The 19,214-nt window shown below is 35.3% G+C and overlaps 1 protein-coding gene across 1 annotated transcript in view; it reads right to left on the reverse strand.

Moving 5' to 3' along the window:
* Positions 1-10,398, reverse strand: part of LOC127850377 (cold shock domain-containing protein E1-like) — a 59,371-nt gene extending 48,973 nt beyond the window's left edge. The window contains exon 1 of the mRNA XM_052383361.1: positions 10,336-10,398. The gene's annotated coding sequence lies outside the window, so the exon portion shown is untranslated. The remainder of the gene's footprint in view (positions 1-10,335) is intronic.
* Positions 10,399-19,214: the final 8,816 nt, after the last annotated feature.

Genomic DNA, 19,214 nt, shown 5'->3' on the forward strand with positions numbered 1-19,214 from the left:
ATGGTCACGTGACTTATTGCAGCGGCCGAAATGTGTAAATTGTCAAGCAAAGTAAAGAACAAAAAAAAGACCATGTTTTTATAGTTTCTGAAGGAAAATCCTTTAATACATTGTATGTAAAAAAGCATTAAGAAATACACTGATTTTTACGTGTTTTATGAATAATCTACTTATCCTACCTGTTTTTGACACATTTTCGTCTATTTGCCGCTATGTTCGAGTGGGCGTAAACAAATTACTTATACACAAAAAACGGTGACGTAGTGGGCGCACGCGCATAAAATGTAAACAAATGAAGGGTTCGAAAAGAGGTGAGGTTCGAGAAGAGGCGGCGACACGAATTACCCAAATCTACCCAAATCTACCCAAATCGACCCAAATCTACCCAAATCTACCCAAATCTACATCAAATATACCCAAATCTACATCAAATATACCTTAATCTTTTAAAAATAACTATTTTACATCATGTTTGTGTAATGCTTCATCTTTACTCGTCACATTGTTTAATTTCCCAATAAAAATACTTGAAATCAAATATAGGTTACACACCACTTAATCTTTGATCTTCCCAAATGGTTATAAGTAATAAAACATATTCATAAAAATACTACACATAGTACACATATTCGTTACATCTGTTACAAGTTCGGTAGACTATACACGTGTTTTTAGAAATTTGGTCATACGTTTTTTTAACGAAATGTATTTGTTATTTTATTTGTTGTCACTCTTGTTCACAATGATACATAGTCAACCATTCACCTGCATTGAATGAGATAATTAACACCTACAAAAACATAGCCCGCTCACACAGTTTCTCAAGAACTAGCAAAATTGACACATACAGTTTGTAACGCGCTAAAGAAATTTTCTTCCACCTTCCACAAATTATTAGCGCCGTCTTCATTAATGGAGACCCCTATTTAAAGAACATATTAATGAGAACTAAATAAGAGAAAGCCGAAGAAATAAATGCATACGATATTATTACATGTTAATCTTGATTTATCAACCTCATTACTAGTTTAGAAAGAACTATTATTGTTTTATTTCGTTTATTTCAACTCAAACCTGTATTTGAATGGTCTCTGATATTTAGATGTCATTGAAAACAAAAAACACATAGAAATATCATAGCTAAAATACGCCTTTCATCACATAAGTTGTTGATTGAAACTGGCACACATTATAACATAAGCAGAAACGAAAGAATATATGCATGTTGTAATCTTAAAGATTTAAAAGACGAATATCACTTTTAACTTAAATGTCCGTTTTATTCAGCAGAAAGATCCAAATACATTGCAACACACTTTTCATTAAAACCATGTACCAGTATGCAGAATTTTATGAAACTTTTAAATAGTTATAATAAAGAGACCCTTAGAAATTTAGATATTTAATGTATAATATGCTTAAAGAAAAGATATACTTGTTGTTTTTTCTCTTTAAATCAACGATTATTATTGTCATTTATGTACCGTTAATTATGCAATTAATGTACTTTGTTTTAAACAGTTACCGATGTCTGTAAACATGCACAGTTTATTAAAAATTAAATGTACTTTGTTTTGCCTGTTTAAACTGATTTTCGTAAATATGTTGTTTTAATTTATATATATATTGCGAATTGTTTACGGAACAATTTAAAAACAAGTTAAATCATCTAATTATACATTGTTTTCTATATCAATGTTAAAGTGAAAGTAATTATGCAGAACAGTGTACTCTTTGTCTCATTATTTTATTAACAACTGCCATTATTGATGTTAAAGGAACATATAATATGTTATGTATCATTAAAATCTTTATTGACTTCTTCCTTTACATAATTTTCATAATAATAACCTTATTATCATAATTATTATAACCCATGTCATCACACTTGTGTTTAATTATGCATTTGGCTAAAAAGCTATTGTATGCTTAAAAGCTAATAAATGTTGTTGTTGTTGTTGTTGTTGTTCTTGAATAAACAAGCGATAAACAACAAATATACTAAATTTATTGTATATATATGAACACACAGCACTCTCACACATACTTATTAGTATCTTAATTTAACTCATTTTTTCACGCATGTATGAAAGTCTCAAAATTTGAATCACGCTAAGCTGTAATATGCGTAATGTGCATACAATATTTGTTCTGTTCTAATAATTACACAGTTATATTGTTGTTTCCAGTAATGACTGACCAGGTTTGCCACAGTGAAATCTGAATTAAAAGAAAAGGCCGACAAAATGTTCACAGTTTGAAGCGGCAATCCAATTCAGGAAATGCGACATTTCAGAACAGAACAGAACCTTTATTTTTTTCAGGAAATGCGACATTTAATCTCAAAGGAAACTCTAAATGAGATATATGGAAAACAAATATTATTATTATAAACAACAATTCAGTTATGAAAATGTGCGTTTTCTAAATGAAAAAAAAACACACACACACAAAACTCTTCCATAGAAAATTCAAGGCAGATTTTTGTTTATTCACTTGTCTTGTTTAAAAAAAACACACCCCGAGCGATTGTCCGGGATTCCCACAAACGCCATATGTTGACACAAATAATTTCACTTTATTAGAGCAACTTGCATATTCCCTGTTTATTTGAATGACATATCCCAATGACTACACTTATTGTGACATTCACACATGTTATTCGAATCACAGCTAATGGGGTCCCCATGTTGTATCTATCTATACCTGGGAGTAATAAAGTATTGATCTGTTCTGCTAAAGGGGTCCGTCATCTGACTCCACCCGTGTCAGATTTTACCGGGTAAGGCACCAGCCGTGTCACCTGGAGTATTATTCCCGTAAAGAAAACACCGGCCTTAACCTGGAACAGCCCCGTTTATTCGAAAGTTCAATTGACACGTTGTTGCATCTATATAAGACCATGAAATGTCCGTACCTTTATCGTCATAGACGGTACAGCGTATGTTGAGAAATATCTAATATTTCGAAACGTTTTGACTGTCAATTGTGTGTGGAATATTTATTTTCTACCATTGTGATAATCTGTGACTATTGTGCTTTTTTTTCAAAGCAGTTTCTGCGTGCAAGTCTTAATTTGTTTTATTTTTCTTCTTTTGAATCCTATTAATTCTAAGTTAATTCAGTATCAGCGTTAGTGAAACCATGGAATTTACGCGTAAACGTGCAAATAGGTATCCTTGTGGCGACTGTAAGTTGCAATGTCTCAGTGCTTGTTTGTTTTGTGCAACGTGCAATCAGTGGTACCATGGTGTTTGTGAGAATGTATCTGAGCTGGAACTTAATCAATGGGGTGAAATAGATCTGGACTTCATATGCAAGCGTTGCCGTTTGGTCGATAACTGCAACTTCGATTACTCGAAGGGGTTGAGTCGCCTGAAGAAGGTACGTAATAGAAACAATATATTAACCAACACTTGTACACTGTTTGAAGTTTATCCATTCGCTTTCCAATATACAGCAAGAAATTTTTTTTTAATTAAAATGTGCTGTAGCGTCAAATATCTATAAGGGAAGTTGATTATTGCGTATAGATTTGTATATGTGTATTATATACCTTTCATTGAGGTTGTGAGAATCCATACAATTTTGTATGTTGTGTTCAGATTAGCTACCGCTAATCGTTTTAGAAACATTGTTCACGGATTAGACCCTGATAATATGTACGCTACGCACATTAACTGGTCGCAAAACGTCGCGAGGAAACATCGTCACTGACGTTAAGGAACTTTTTTGTCATGTTTGGAAGTTTGTCATTAAATGCTTTAAATTGATTAATGCAAACCACGGAATTCTAGTATAAAACAATAAAAAAGTAATCCGCAACGGGACTCGAACCACTGACCATTGGATTAAAAGTCTAATTCTTGTAATTTCACAAAATATAACTTAATCAGCAGAATTATTCAAAATTGTTTTGCGTTTGTATCGCTTTATAATTTTCAGGTTTTAAAAAGATGCATATAATGGATATTTTAGAGCATGGTTAATGTTCAGTAATACTGTTTACATGTACGCGCAAATACCTTAAAGCGGGACTGTACGATTTTGTCAAATTATAAAATGTGTTAAAAATTAGTATACATATATTTCAATATAAATTAAAATAAAAGTTAAGAAGAACATGTGTCAAAAAATGCGAAATAAGCCAGATATTTAAATCTGAAATTGAAAATGGCTTCCAGCCAAATTCGCCAGCATATATATAATGCATGTACAATGTGAATCTAAATTTAGTGTTAGTGTAGATTCGTTTATACGATTTCCAGTCGTTACACCCCCAGGGGGTGTAACGACTGGACACAGTTTATACGACACAAAGACACAATTTTATTTCCTAACAAATACGAGTAAAATTGTCGGCATCGGCTTTAACCAGCGCTAACTTGTCTTTGCTGAATTTTATGAAATTCGTCTTCAATGTAAAATTTGTATTGCCTATTTTGTGTCATCGTAACATAATTTTATCAATATATTAAAATTTTACACATATAAAAATCGTACAGTCCCGCTTTAACTACAACGAAAATTTGCAGATCTGAAATTATTATTTACCAATATGTAATTATGTTTAATGTTTTGTGATACTTTTGAGATACATTTGGGTATACGGACCACAAACCATACGGACCGGATTTTACGGACCGGATACTTACATGCAACAACAACAACGACATGTATTAGCTCTTAACCATACACTTGCTTTTAGCCAAATGCATTATACATAATAAGTGGACGATAATAATTATGAAATAAGATAATAATTGTGCAAATTATGTAATGGAAGAACAATTATTTTACTGATTAATAACATAAGATATGTCCCTAGATCGATACAACGACAGTTAATAAAATAAAACAGAGGGTACATGGTTCTACATAGTTAGTTTCACTTTAACATTGATATTGATTATTACTCATCAAATTCTGAAGAAAATAGTATACAAAAATGAATTAATTTGTTTATTAAATGTTCCGCAAACAATTCGCATCTTATATTTATGTTGAAAGATTAATGATTTTTTTTTGGTAGTTTGCGTTTTCATTAATATATAAAACTTCCTTAACGTTGGTCATCTTTGATAATATTGCTTTAAAAAAAAATCTTACATATTTGTATTTGGACATATCAAAGACTTATCAATATACATATATATTGATAAGTCTTTAGACATATTAATGAGAAATGGTATTCACTTTCTACGACATTAAGATTACAAAATTTACATTGCCTGTTATCCCGAGAAATATTTTGGAATCGACCTCGTTCTATTTCTAATCTATTTGATATTAGGCGAAATTGAGTTACGGTAGTGCCATTTAAATTGTATCGTATCAATGCAAGGTGCCTGTACCAAGTGACATTTTTAATCGTCATGAACGGGTTATTTATAAGATCTTACAATTTATATGCATAAGCACGTATGAATAAGAATTAAAACTCCCCTTATTCTTCGCTTCATCGATATATGAATGTAAGTTTTTGGCTTCAATTTGCATAAAGTCGAAAGCTTTCTAAATAAAATACTTTTACTTTCATGCATCGATGAAGCGAAGTTTCAATTCTTATCATAACATCTATTACATGTATTTTGATTGTGGAAATATTTACAATTATTTGTCTAAAAAGACAAAGTAATCGGGGATCTATTGCCGCATAACCACTCCCGTTTCTAAAACACTGTATCGGCCGTTTACATGTCGCACGTGCCATGACAATCAAAGTAGTCACAAGCTCGATTTTCTCGTGCGCCGCGTTCGTGCAGGCAACTTACTTCAACGAAAAATAAATAGAAAAATAAAAGCCAGTCACATGATATCCTCTAGCCAATCAGTATATTTACAGTTAAAAGTACGTTTAAATAGTGTTAATATATTGTACTGCCGTGTGTCGTCTTCCGTCTAACGTCGTCCGTCTGCCGTCGTCCGTTTTGTCTTCCGTCGTCCGTCTGCCATCGTCCGTTTTGTCTTCCGTCTGCCGTCGTCCGTCTTCCGTCTAACGTCGTCCGTCTTCCGTCGTCCGTCTTCCGTCTAACGTCGTCTGTCTGCCGTCGTCCGTTTTGTCTTCCGTCTGCCGTCGTCCGTCTTCCGTCTAACGTCGTCCATCTTCCGTCTAACGTCGTCCATCTTCCGTCTAACGTCCTACGTCTAACGTCGTCCGTCTTCCGTCGTCCGTCTTCCGTCGTCCGTCTTCCGTCTAACGTCTTTCGTCGTCCGTTTGTCGTCTCCGTCTGCCGTCGTCCGTCTAACGTCGTCTGTCTCCGTCGTCCGTCTGCCGCCTTCCGTCGTCCGTCTAACGTCGTCCATCTACCGTCTTCCGTCGTCCGTCTCTCGACTACCGTCTTCCGTCTACCGTCGTTCGCCTTCTTCCGTCTTCCGTCGTTCGTTTCGTCTTCCGTCTTTTGTCGTCCGTCTTTCGTCGTCCGCCTTCCGTCGGCCGTCTTCCATCGTCGGTCTGCCGTCCTCCGTTGTTCGCCGTCTTCCGTCGTCCGTTTCGTCTTCCGTCTGCCGTCGTCCGTCTAACGTCGTCCGTCTAACGTCGTCCGTCTAACGTCGTCCGTCTTCTTCCGTCGTCCGTTTCGTCTTCAGCCTGCTGTCGTCCGTCTTTCAACTAACGTCGTCCGTCTGCCGTCGTCCGTCCGTCCATCGTCGTCCGTCTCCCGTCGTCCGTCTTTGTCGTCCGCCTAACGTTAACGTCGTCCGTTTTTTTCGTCCGTCTTCGTCTGCGGATCGTCTGCGGTCTTCCGTCTGCCGTCTTCAGTCGTCCGTATTCCGTCTCCGTCGTCAATCTGCCGTCGTCTTTCCGTCGTCGACCGTCTTCCGTCGTCCGTCTACCGTCGTCCGTCTTACGTCTAACGTCGTCCGTCTGCCGTCGTCCGTTTTGTCTTCCGTCTGCCGTCTTCCGTCGTCCGTCTGCCGTCGTCCGTCTGCCGTCGTCCGTTTTGTCTTCCGTCTGCCGTCGTCCGTCTTCCGTCTAACGTCGTCCATCTTCCGTCTAACGTCGTCCATCTTCCGTCTAACGTCCTACGTCTAACGTCGTCCGTCTTCCGTCGTCCGTCTAACGTCGTCCGTCTTCCGTCTAACGTCTTTCGTCGTCCGTTTGTCGTCTCCGTTTGCCGTCGTCCGTCTAACGTCGTCTGTCTCCGTCGTCCGTCTGCCGCCTTCCGTCTGCCGTCGTCCGTCTAACGTCGTCCATCTACCGTCTTCCGTCTCTCGACTACCGTCTTCCGTCTACCGTCGTTCGCCTTCTTCCGTCTTCCGTCGTTCGTTTCGTCTTCCGTCTTTTGTCGTCCGTCTTTCGTCGTCCGCCTTCCGTCGGCCGTCTTCCATCGTCGGTCTGCCGTCCTCCGTTGTTCGCCGTCTTCCGTCGTCCGTTTCGTCTTCCGTCTGCCGTCGTCCGTCTAACGTCGTCCGTCTAACGTCGTCCGTCTTCTGCCGTCTTCCGTCGTCCGTTTCGTCTTCAGCCTGCTGTCGTCCGTCTTTCAACTAACGTCGTCCGTCTGCCGTCGTCCGTCCGTCCATCGTCGTCCGTCTCCCGTCGTCCGTCTTTGTCGTCCGCCTAACGTTAACGTCGTCCGTTTTTTTCGTCCGTCTTCGTCTGCGGATCGTCTGCGGTCTTCCGTCTGCCGTCTTCAGTCGTCCGTATTCCGTTTCCGTCGTCAATCTGCCGTCGTCTTTCCGTCGTCGACCGTCTTCCGTCGTCCGTCTACCGTCGTCCGTCTAACCTGCCGTCTACCGTCGTCCGTCTACCGTCGTCCGTCGTTCGTCTTCCATCGTCCGTCTTTTGTCGTCCGTCTTCCGTCGTCCGCCTTCTGACTGCCGTCGTCCGTCTTACGTCTAACGTCGTCCGTCTACCGTCGTACGTCTACCGTCTTCCGTCTACCATCGTCCGTCTCCCGTCTTCCGTCGTGCATCTTCCGTCTTACGTCGTCCATCTTCCGTCGTTCGTCTTCCGTCGTCCGTCTAACGTCGTCCATCTACCGTCTTCCGTCTGCCGTCGTCCGTCTTCCATCGTCCGTCTTTCGTCGTCCGTCTACCGTCGTTCGTCTTCCGTCGTCCGTCTAACGTCGTCCATCTACCGTCTTCCGTCGTCCGTCGTCCGTCATCCGTCGTCCGAACAGCCAATAACAGCGTACCGAAAGTGCGGTTGTCAGTATCGAAAGCCGAACTGTTAAATTGCAATGCTTATGTATGTATGTATGTATGTATGTATGTATGTATGTATGTATGTATGTATGTATGTATGTATGTATGTATGTATGTATGTATGTATGTATGTATGTATGTATGTATGTATGTATGTATGTATGTATGTATGTATGTATGTATGTATGTATGTATGTATGTATGTATGTATGTATGTATGTATGTATGTATGTATGTATGTATGTAAGTATGTATGTATGTATGTATGTATGTATGTATGTATGTATGTATGTATGTATGTATGTATGTATGTATGTATGTATGTATGTATGTATGTATGTATGTATGTATGTATGTATGTATGTATGTATGTATGTATGTATGTATGTATGTATGTATGTATGTATGTATGTATGTATGTATGTATGTATGTATGTATGTATGTATGTATGTATGTATGTATGTATTATGTATATATTTAATTACACTTTCCGGCCTGTTTTTTTTTAAATATATAATTACTTTCTATTATAATTATCAAATTTGGAATTGAGGATATCATACTCATTGCTTGACAGACAAGCTTATATGCGGATTTATTTCATTACAAACAGCTTCAAAATTTAATTTATTGTTTATATAAGTGACGATTTCGGCCTATTTTTTTTTTTCAAAATTTGGCTCTTACAAGAGGTGGCCTCCACGTGGCAAGAGCTGGGCAACATATTCATTTTGTTGGCAAACTACCTCATGTATATTTAGAGAGAAATTGAATAGTATTCTGCTATTTGTTTAAACTTAAGTCAATATCTAACGAAGTTATTATTTACTAAATACATATATATTCAGTCACCTAAAAACACTATTGTGCTTTATATTTAAACTTAAATAACTTAATATTTACTTTCAAATATTCAGTACTAAAACATAACGCGAGAACAATTACAAAACAATTGTTCAATAACAATCCATATCGTCTCCTATTTCCTTCTTTGTTCATATCATCCGCTCTTTCCGATAATCCTTCTTTGTCTATATCATCCGCTCTTTACTATATACCCTATATCATCCGCTCTTTTATCCGCCTTTTAGTACGTGCCTATTTTAAACATATTAAACATTGACGAGTAAAGAACAAGCATTACACGAACATGATGTAAAATAATTATTTTTGAAAGATTCGGGTATATTTGATGCCGATTTGGGTAGATTTAGGAAGTTCAAATATTAAGTGGTGTGTAACCTATATTTGATTAAAAGTATTTAATTTTTTTTTTGGGGGGGGGGGGGGGGGGGGAAATCAAACATTGTGACGAGTAAAGATGAAGCATTACACAAACATGCTGTAAAATAATTATTTTTACAACATTTGGGTATATTTGATGCCGATTTGGGTCGATTTGGGAAGATCAAATAGTTAGTGGTGTGTAATTATATTTGATTTCAAGTATTTTTATTGGGAAATTAAACATTGTGACGAGTAAAGATGAAGCATTACACAAACATGATGTAAACGAATTATTTTTAAAAGATTTGGGTATATTTGATGCCGATTTGGGTAGATTTGGGAAGATCAAATATTTAGTGGTGTGTAACCTATATTTGATTTAAACTATTTTAATTGGGAAATTAAACATTGTGACGAGTAAAGATAAAGCACTACACAAACATGATGTAAAATAGTTATTTTTAAAAGATTTAGGTATATTTGATGTAGATTTATGGATATTTGATGTAGATTTGGGTAGATTTGGGTAGATTTGGGTCGATTTGGGTAGATTTGGGTAGATTTGGGTAATTCGTGTCGCCCGAGAAGAGGTACTTAAACGATGACAAAACATCTGAATAAATGAAGAGTCACGAACTACCCTTACCAATTGTTTCAAGTTATATTGTGAATGTTACAGTAAAAAATATCGTAACATGAAAGTTTTTATTATTTATTCGTTGCGTAACAACGTTTATCCAATAAATTTCTTCGATTTTTTTTTGCAACTGTCATAATCAACATCAACGCAAGCTAGTGTCAAGTGTTGACTGTGTGAATGAGTCAGTGACAATTTGTTCTGTAACAAACGTTATTTTTGGGCAAAAACGTTTGTGGATACAAGAAGGAACATTGGTTAATTAAATAAAACAAGATATTAAGTGATTAAATTGTTTAAATATGTCCTCTAACTTTGTACGCACCCCGTCTCGCACAATTCTTCAGCATAGCCGCCATGAAAGCCTTCAGTTACAAAGAAAACAACACCGTACTGTAAATGATGTGCAAAAAGACGGTATCGGGTCCGTTCGCCCTAGTTACACGTTCGCCCTGGGTCCGTTCGCCCTGGGTTCGTTCGCCCTATAGCAAGTTTGTACCTTAGATTTTATCATTAATTAATATAATAAGCAATGAGGGAATATTACTGGCCTTTTGATTTTTCACACATGTAAGCAAGTTTGTACCTTAGATTTCATCATTAATTAATATAATAAGCATTAGGGAATATTACTGGCCTTTTGATTTTTCACACATGTAAGCAAGTTTGTACCTTAGATTTCATCAGTAATTAATATAATAAGCAATTAGGGAATATTACTGACCTTTGTTACAAATACGCTTGCAAGTTAAAGAGCGCTGTCTTTTATATTTCGGTAACACTTTTTTGTTTGATATGTTCGGAATAACCTAACTGTGAATTATCACAGTATATAAAATGGAGCTCAAATGTCTGGTTCTATTATTTCAAAAATGGATAATGTGTTGTGCATTTCGTGCAATTTGGAGGTACGACCAAGACAACATGCGATTACATGCGACGTTTGTGAACGGTGGCAGCATCGGCTATGTGGAGCTGGTTACTTTAATTTAAATTGTCAATTGTATATAATAAAAACATATCGTACGTACTTTTTCTATATATTGTAATGTTCCTTGAGGGTTTCATTATTTCCATCTAATGTAACTGGTAACGGGATCTTCATTCAGTACGATAAATTATTTAGTTCTTAATAATTAATCATTCTGTCCATTACGGTCTTAGTGAATTTTGTCTCTATCGTATTTCATTTTCAATTAGCATTAAATGCTAGCACAAAAAGTATACCGATGTAGTTTTGTGAAAATTCTTTAAGTATTTCTAACAATATACAATAGTTATTCTAAACAATATGCAATAGTTATTTTAAACAATATGCACTATGCACTATGTCATTTTAAACAATATGCAATAGTTATTTAAAAAAATATGCAATAGTTATTATAAAATTTTGTTAATTGAAATTAATTAAAATTTATAAATTATGATTAATTAAAATCATTAAATAAGTTAAAATGAAAATTTAAATATTACAAATATGTACACAATATAAAGTGCATCATTTATTATTCTATATATAAGCTGTATATATTAAATTTATAAATTATTTGTACATTAATATGTGTAATATAGTCATTAAGATTATGAGATTTTGAGTGTAACTTCTTGCGTTGTTCATGGTTCTTTCATTCAGCAATATATAACCACCGTCTGTCGGATAATCTCATTTCTTGTATTATTGTCGATCACTGCATAGGCAAATAAATTTAAAATTCATATAAACATCATTAAATCTCAATAAAAACATCATCAATATTCAATTTACTAAACTGATCAAATTCCAATAATTCTCGCGTGTATTGCGCGGTGTGAAGTAGCAACCGGCCTTTATTGATCGTTGTCGATTAATTAAGAGATTATAGAGATAACGGTCTGTGTTAATTGATTGATTGAGTGTCGTATTAACCTAATATAGTTAACATTGAGAACAATTACTAAATCATATAGAAATTAGTTATGTAGAATATGATTATTAAGTTGAAACTATTATCCTAAAGAGTATACTTAATATTGATGCTTGCATAAATCATGTTTATAAAACAGAACTGTTCTTTATTTATTTTTTGAAATTATCTTTAATATGATTATAAGCGTATGATTAAGAAAATAAACATAACTTATGTAAATGAAACAGAGCGGTATATTTTAAATTGTGTAGAAATTGGTCACAAACACGCTTACACGTTAAAGAGCGCCTTCTTGATTTTTCACACATGCAGGCAAGTTTGTAGCTTAAATTGTCATTTATATTTTTAAATGTTTAAAAGATAACAAATTTCGTTATATTTATTGCTTCCCTGCTTTGATATTAAAATTTAGGGCGAACGGACCCAGGGCGAACAGGTTTTAGGGCGAACAGAATTTAGGGCGAACAGAAATTAGGGCGAACGGACCCGGATTCCAAAAAAACTACATTACACTAATAATAAGAGAATTGCCTTAAAAGTGAAAAAAGCGATATTTTTACTGTTTTTATTATACTATGGCGTCTTCGGACGGTAAGCTCATGCCCCAAAAAATTTCCAACGAAATGATTGATCAGTTGAAAAGCTCCCAGAGAAAGGGTAGTGTTAGCAAGGTAACATGTAGATGTATGGATTGTGATCAGTCATTTATAAAGGATAGTGACATGCTCCTTCTTTGTCAGTATTGTGAAAAACCTAAATGTATCACATGTTTCGGTCTACCAAAGGCATTCTACAAGCAAGTCAGTGGAAGAGTAAACTTTCCATGGTTCTGCGATAATTGTCTAGACAAGGCTATTGAAAGCGTAAGACTAGTAAATCTATTGAAGATCAGTGTCACGACTTCTTGTCTAAGTTTCAGGAAAAAGTGGAGAATAGGTTTGTGAAAATTGAAAATGACGTTAACGAGGTCAAGCAGGAGCTTGCCGGGTTGAAGCAAGTAAAGGGCTGAACTGATGGGATGATGGGAGAGGCAGTCGCATCCAAGAACATTGTGAAACAGGCCACGTCTGAAATCCAGTCAAGTTTTGATAGACGTTACAAAATAGCATTTTATGGTATCAAGGAAAATAAGAGTAATTTGAAAGAAGAATGTGAGAAGTTAGACAAAGACTGTATCAATGATATTATCGCAGAAATAGGGATCCATGCACATGGTGAGAATATTAAAAACTTGAAAAGATTTGGCAAGAAAGGTTTGACTAGAATGATTGAGAAAAAGGATGGAAATAAGGAGGAAGTCGAGGTACCACGTGTTATTATTGGAACTTTTAAGGAGGAAGCTAAAATTAGAATCATGAAAAATACTCATAAACTTTCATCCTCTAAATCAGACTATTTCAGGACTATTGGTATCAAGCACGATATGGCAAAGGAGGAACGTCAGCGTGATAAGGACCAGAAGAAAGAAGCAAAAGATCTCACAGAAAAGGAGACTGAAAATTTCGTGCATGTAGTGCGAGGAATGCCATGGGAGAGAAGAATCGTCAAAGTAAGGAATGGTGGAGGCGTGCGGGTCCAGACCCTTCCAGTTTAGATAGAAAAGGGACAAAAAAGGACAATGTAAATATGTTTGAAAAGTTGTTTGTTGTTTTTACGAACGCAGATACGTTCTCTGTAGTTAAACTTCACGAAATCAGAGCCAGATTGGACCTCATGCAGGAGAAACCTGCCATTATTTCAGTTTCAGAGGTTAAACCCAAGAACTTGAAGTTTGAAAGGCAGTTATCCGAGTATATCATAGAGGGGTATGAAATTTTACCATTAAACTTGGGCAAAAATGATAAAGGGAGAGTAATATTTATATATGTACACGAAAGTTTGAAATTTAACCAGGTTGAATTGAAGGTGGCATTTGTTTAACATGTTTGTGTTGAAATAGAACTTAATAAGTATGAAAAACTATTGTATACTACCATTTACAGAAGTCCCAGTAGTGAAAATGATAATAATATTAATTTAAATGTTCTCTTGAAGGAAATTTTTTTATAGGAATTACAGTCATGTGCTGACTAACGGAGACCTGAATTATCCAGGAATAGACTGGGAGAATACAAGTACATCACAGGGACCTGGTGAAATGGAGAATGAATTTCTGGAGTCAGTGAGGGACTGTTTTCTATACCAACATGTTCAAGATAGTACCTGTGGTAGAGGTAAAGACAAGCCTTCATTAATTTAGTAATCAGCAATTCAGGGAAAAAGTGATCATGCATTTATCAGTTACTGTTTTAATGCCCACAGGTATGGGCCTGATTGTTAAAAAATAGTGTATACATATGATAAGGCAGACTGGGATAAAATGAAAGAAATACTTGATATATATACCGGGACAATAAATGTTATAACTTAAGCACAAATGAGCAATGGGAAGTATTTAAGGAAATTTTAGGCAGTGCTGTTGACCAATGCATACCGAAATAGAAATAGAAAAAACAGGGTTAACCTTGAAAGCAAAAAGTTTAAATCTAAAATTAGACAAAAGCAAATACTATGGAACAGATATGTTAAAAAGGTGATCTTATGGCTTATGAGGATTATAAACGCGTAAGAAATCAAATTAGGAATTTGACAAGGAAAATGACTAAATAAAGAGAGAAGAAAATAACTGACAATTCTAAAAATAATCCGAAGGCTTTTTGGAATAATGTAAACAGGAAAACTAAAATTAAAGTATCAGTTACAGACTTATATAAAGTTGAAAAGAAAATAGACATGACAATAAACGATAGTGAAAAGGCAGGGGTTTTGGCAGACTTTTTTACATCAGTTTTTTCTTATGATGAGGATATTACACAACCAGATATTAGTGCTCCTCAAGATGTTCTTTTTTTGGATTTTTTAACAATTACCCCTCAAATTGTTGAGAAAAGGTTGACAAATTTAAATATTAGTAAATCCCCGGGGCCGGATAAATTGCACCCAAGATTACTTCATGATTTATGTACAGTTTTGGCTAAGCCATTGTCAATTATCTTCACTAATTCATGGACTAAAGGTGATTTTTTGCCAGATGAATGGAAATGTGCGAATATAACTGCTTTGTTTAAGAAGGGTGATCGCAAAGATGCGAGAAATTATAGACCTGTTAGTCTAACTTGTATTTTATGTAAAGTTATGGAGACCATTGTCAGGGAGGAAATGGTGAAACATGAAAGTGAACGGTTTATATAGGGACCAGCAATATGGCTTTATCTCGGGTCGTTCGATTGTTTTGCAACTTTTGACAGTATAAAGATAGGTGGACTGAAATTTTAGATAAAGGGGAGCTGTAGATGTAGCCTTTTGTGATTTCATGAAGGCATTCGATAAAGTAAGTAATGTAAAGTTAATTCACAAATTGAAAATGTATAATTTTGGTCAAAAATATATAGACTGGATACAGGCTTTTTTGAGCAACCGAAAACAACGTGTTTTAGTAAACGGATCGAGTTCAGAATGGAAGGGTGTTGTGATTTGAATACCGCAAGGATCTGTGCTCGGGCCGATATTTTTTTGTACTATATATAAATGACTTACCTTTGAGTTTATCAAATGAAAGTTAAATATTTCTTTTTGCAGATGATACTAAAAGTTTTAGTCAAATACTGAGTTTAAATGATTGTGAATTGCTTCAAGAAGATAAATTTAAAATGAAAGAATGGTCAGATAAATGGAAATTAAAATTTCACCCGGACAAATGTTAAGTGATGAGAATTGGTAAAAATAAAACTAGTGACTTTGAATACAAGTTAGACAGAAATTTGAAACCTATGGCAAAAAGTACTGAAGAGAAAGATATAGGTGTTGTTATTGATAACAAATTGAAATTTGAAATAACATATAAATGAAAAAGTTAATAAAGCAAATTCAATAGTTGGAGTAATAAGACGAACGTGTTAATATATAAATAAAGACATTTTTAAAACTCTGTTCATATCGTTGGTAAGACCTTATTTAGAATATGCTAATCCAGTCTGGAATCCACATCTGAAAAAAAGACATAGAAATGTTTGAAAATGTCCAAAGGCGTGCCACGAAACAAGTACCTGGTTTATCCGAAATGTCATATGAGGAGAGATTGAATGAACTGAAATTACCTACTATTGCTTATAGAAGATAACGAGGAGACCTCATTAAAGCATATAAAATAATTACTATGAAATATGACCCAGCAGTCTCAAACTTATTTGAGAAAAATACTAGTCAATCAACAAGGGGGCATGAGCATAAACTTTTTAAATTGCGATCAAGACTGGATGTTAGGAAATATTCGTTTTGTTGTCGGATTGTGGACATATAAAACAAATTACCCGGACATGTAATATCTGCAAAGACGGTACACTCTTTTGAAAGACGATTGGATAAATTCTTAGCGATCAACCCATTAAATATCAATTCACGGAGTGTCTCAAATTTACTGGAGGTATTCAGGATAATTCTAGTGATGAAAACGAGGAGCTAGCATTAAAGGATGGGTACACCAACCTACTGCTAGAACGACATCTGTAAGTATCTGTAAGTACCTGTAAGTATCTGTAAGTATGAAATGACGTCGTTTTTTTCGACGAAATGACGTCATAAATCCAGCGAAAGTATCCAGTTAAACTCTTTAGCAATGTAAATAAACGGTGAAAAAAAGCTTAAAATAAAAATAAAATTAGTAGGATTTAAAGGAATATCGATTTTATAGTATATTATTTTACAAAATATAATACGTATTGGATAATTATAAACAACAGAAATTTAGAAAATTCTTACTATACGCAATATCTTACATTCAAAGAGCCCAGGTAATTTATGAATTAAGGAATACATGCTTCAGAACGATATCAGATAACCAATACAGATGGTAATTATAATAGCGTCAAAACAGACCAGAATAACTCACCAAGTTAATTAATCATTGCTTATCTCGTTAATAAAACATGTCTTGTGGTATGCAACCTTCAGAATAAATGTTGTATGATTTCATGTAAATAGCGTACTTCCTTATTTGTCTATTTCATTTATCATCTTTGCTACCTTTGGGCATTTGTTTTTGCACGAGACGCCGTCGGAAATTGACCATTTGGTGTTCCAATCCATATTTATACACTGTTCGTCAGTAGAGGGTAGTTAGAGAGCAAGAGACGGCCAAACGTTACGGTCACACAATGTGTTATTGTCATGGGGCCAATAGGCTATTACATTTAACTTACATTTTAGATTATTTAACGAACATTGGAAACGTTGTGTTTAAATTAAATCAAGAGAAATAAATGTTTATGAACATTGAAAAGGACTTGATTATATTTATTATTATGTGTGTCAAAGGCTATGTCACATTAGACAAGAACCGCGCCTGGCTCAAAAAGAACAACACCTACGTGCACACAGCATCAACATATTTCATCTTGCATTTCTCCCTGCTTACTGTCTGAAATTTATTATAAAGGCAGAAACCTGGACTCGCACATGTCTATTAGATACAAAACATTTGCCTGCCATATCATTAGTCTGACCATCTATTTTCGGAGAGGTTTAAAAGAATAATCACTTTAAAAACTTGTTTTTCGTGTGAAATAGATTTTTATGTGGCTCCAAGACCAACTTTATGTCTCCACAGTCAAGCAAAAATACTCGTGCATACATGTTTTAAAACATAGTGTTTTGATATACTCGTTCACTTACCATATAATTATAATTCACACCGTTTAATGGCCTCCAGCACGGACTCTAGAAATATACGTTCCGTGTCTCCAGCGACGACTGTAGATCTTGTGACGACTGCGATACTGTGTACATCTTGGTTGAAAGCGGAGTGTATGTATTTTCCTCGTCTTTATTTTTTACATATTGAATTGAGCAGATTTGATTGTGTTCTTTGAGAGCCTAAGTAAAAAGGACGTAATCCCTACCTTCCGAGTTGCTTTCTTTGTAAGAAATCCGTTAGAATGTTGTAAAAAATCAGACAAAATTAACAACTCTCTCAGTCAAACGCTTATTTCACAGGATTTAGACCAAAGATAAATATGAAAAACATTTTATTGAAATCTTAAAGCATTTTTCTTCGGTTATTCCAAATTATTGCACCCCACATTAACAAACAACATTTTTATCAACGATTAAATTCGAGTTAAAAAAAAAAACGCCTCATGATGAAAGCTGCGACTAATTATTAGATGGTCGCGATTGTTATTTTATAACAGGTATTCTGTTCTGGTCAGCAATGGTCAAATCTAAATGCATCAATTCAAATCTTAATTACGGTAAATTAAAAAGAGTGACGAAATCATTATGTAAATAATCAAGAATGACTATACCTGGTTTAAAACATATAACGAGTTAAAATTGTATTTATTTATAATGAAATAAAATTACAAATGCATTAGCCTTAAACAAAAAATACTCTTAATGATTAAATTCCGCTTCAATACTACATAACAACTGAGTTTAATCTTCAATACTGCAAAGTAACTGAGTTTAATCTGACTAGAAAACCTGAAACACTTACAACACAAATACGATCGTCTCCTACATGTGTCGACCGGTAACGAAGTTTGTTCTATGTTATTAATGAAAACGCAGTTGCAATCTACCACCATCTCGCCTATAAACTTACGGGGTATCACGGTTCGTGTTTTCATCTGACCGATGACGCCGACGACGCAAACGCAGAGCTAAAGAACAGACACTGTAATCGGCGTGTAAACCATCTCTAGAAGACTAGGTTATCATCCGGCTTAGTTGTCATAAACTGGTTGTTTAAGTCTTACTAAGTCCTTAATGACATTCTACAGGGAAACTGTAGCAAAACATCCTCATCTAAAGGGCGAAAAGCGACGATTCCCGTACACGTTCAATATGAAGTTAAATTTACTGGAATCAACACATTGCATGTTTTTGTTGATTTCGATATTTGAACACGGGTTTTCTTCAAGGATAAACCCGGGTTAATTAAAACATGTTCTTGTCATATAATAAAGTAAATGTATATTTAAAAATAGCAATACACATCGGATATTTGACAAATAAAAATGCTAACATACAATTTATTAAATTTTCAAAACGTTTCTTAAGTGTGTGTGTGTGGGAGGGGGGGGGAGGGCATTGTTGGATTCTAGTCTGAAACAGAGAAAAAGATTGAAAAGATAAGTACTGTAATGCTTTAATTTGTCTATTTGTTACTAAGCTAGAATGTTCAATATACTTAATAAGAAAGTTGCACACTTGTGCGCGTACTTCCAAATTGTAGTGACAGGAAATGAATAGATATCTG

The sequence above is a fragment of the Dreissena polymorpha genome, chromosome 11 (genome assembly GCF_020536995.1).
Source record: "Dreissena polymorpha isolate Duluth1 chromosome 11, UMN_Dpol_1.0, whole genome shotgun sequence".
NCBI classification, from domain to species: Eukaryota; Metazoa; Mollusca; class Bivalvia; order Myida; family Dreissenidae; genus Dreissena; species Dreissena polymorpha.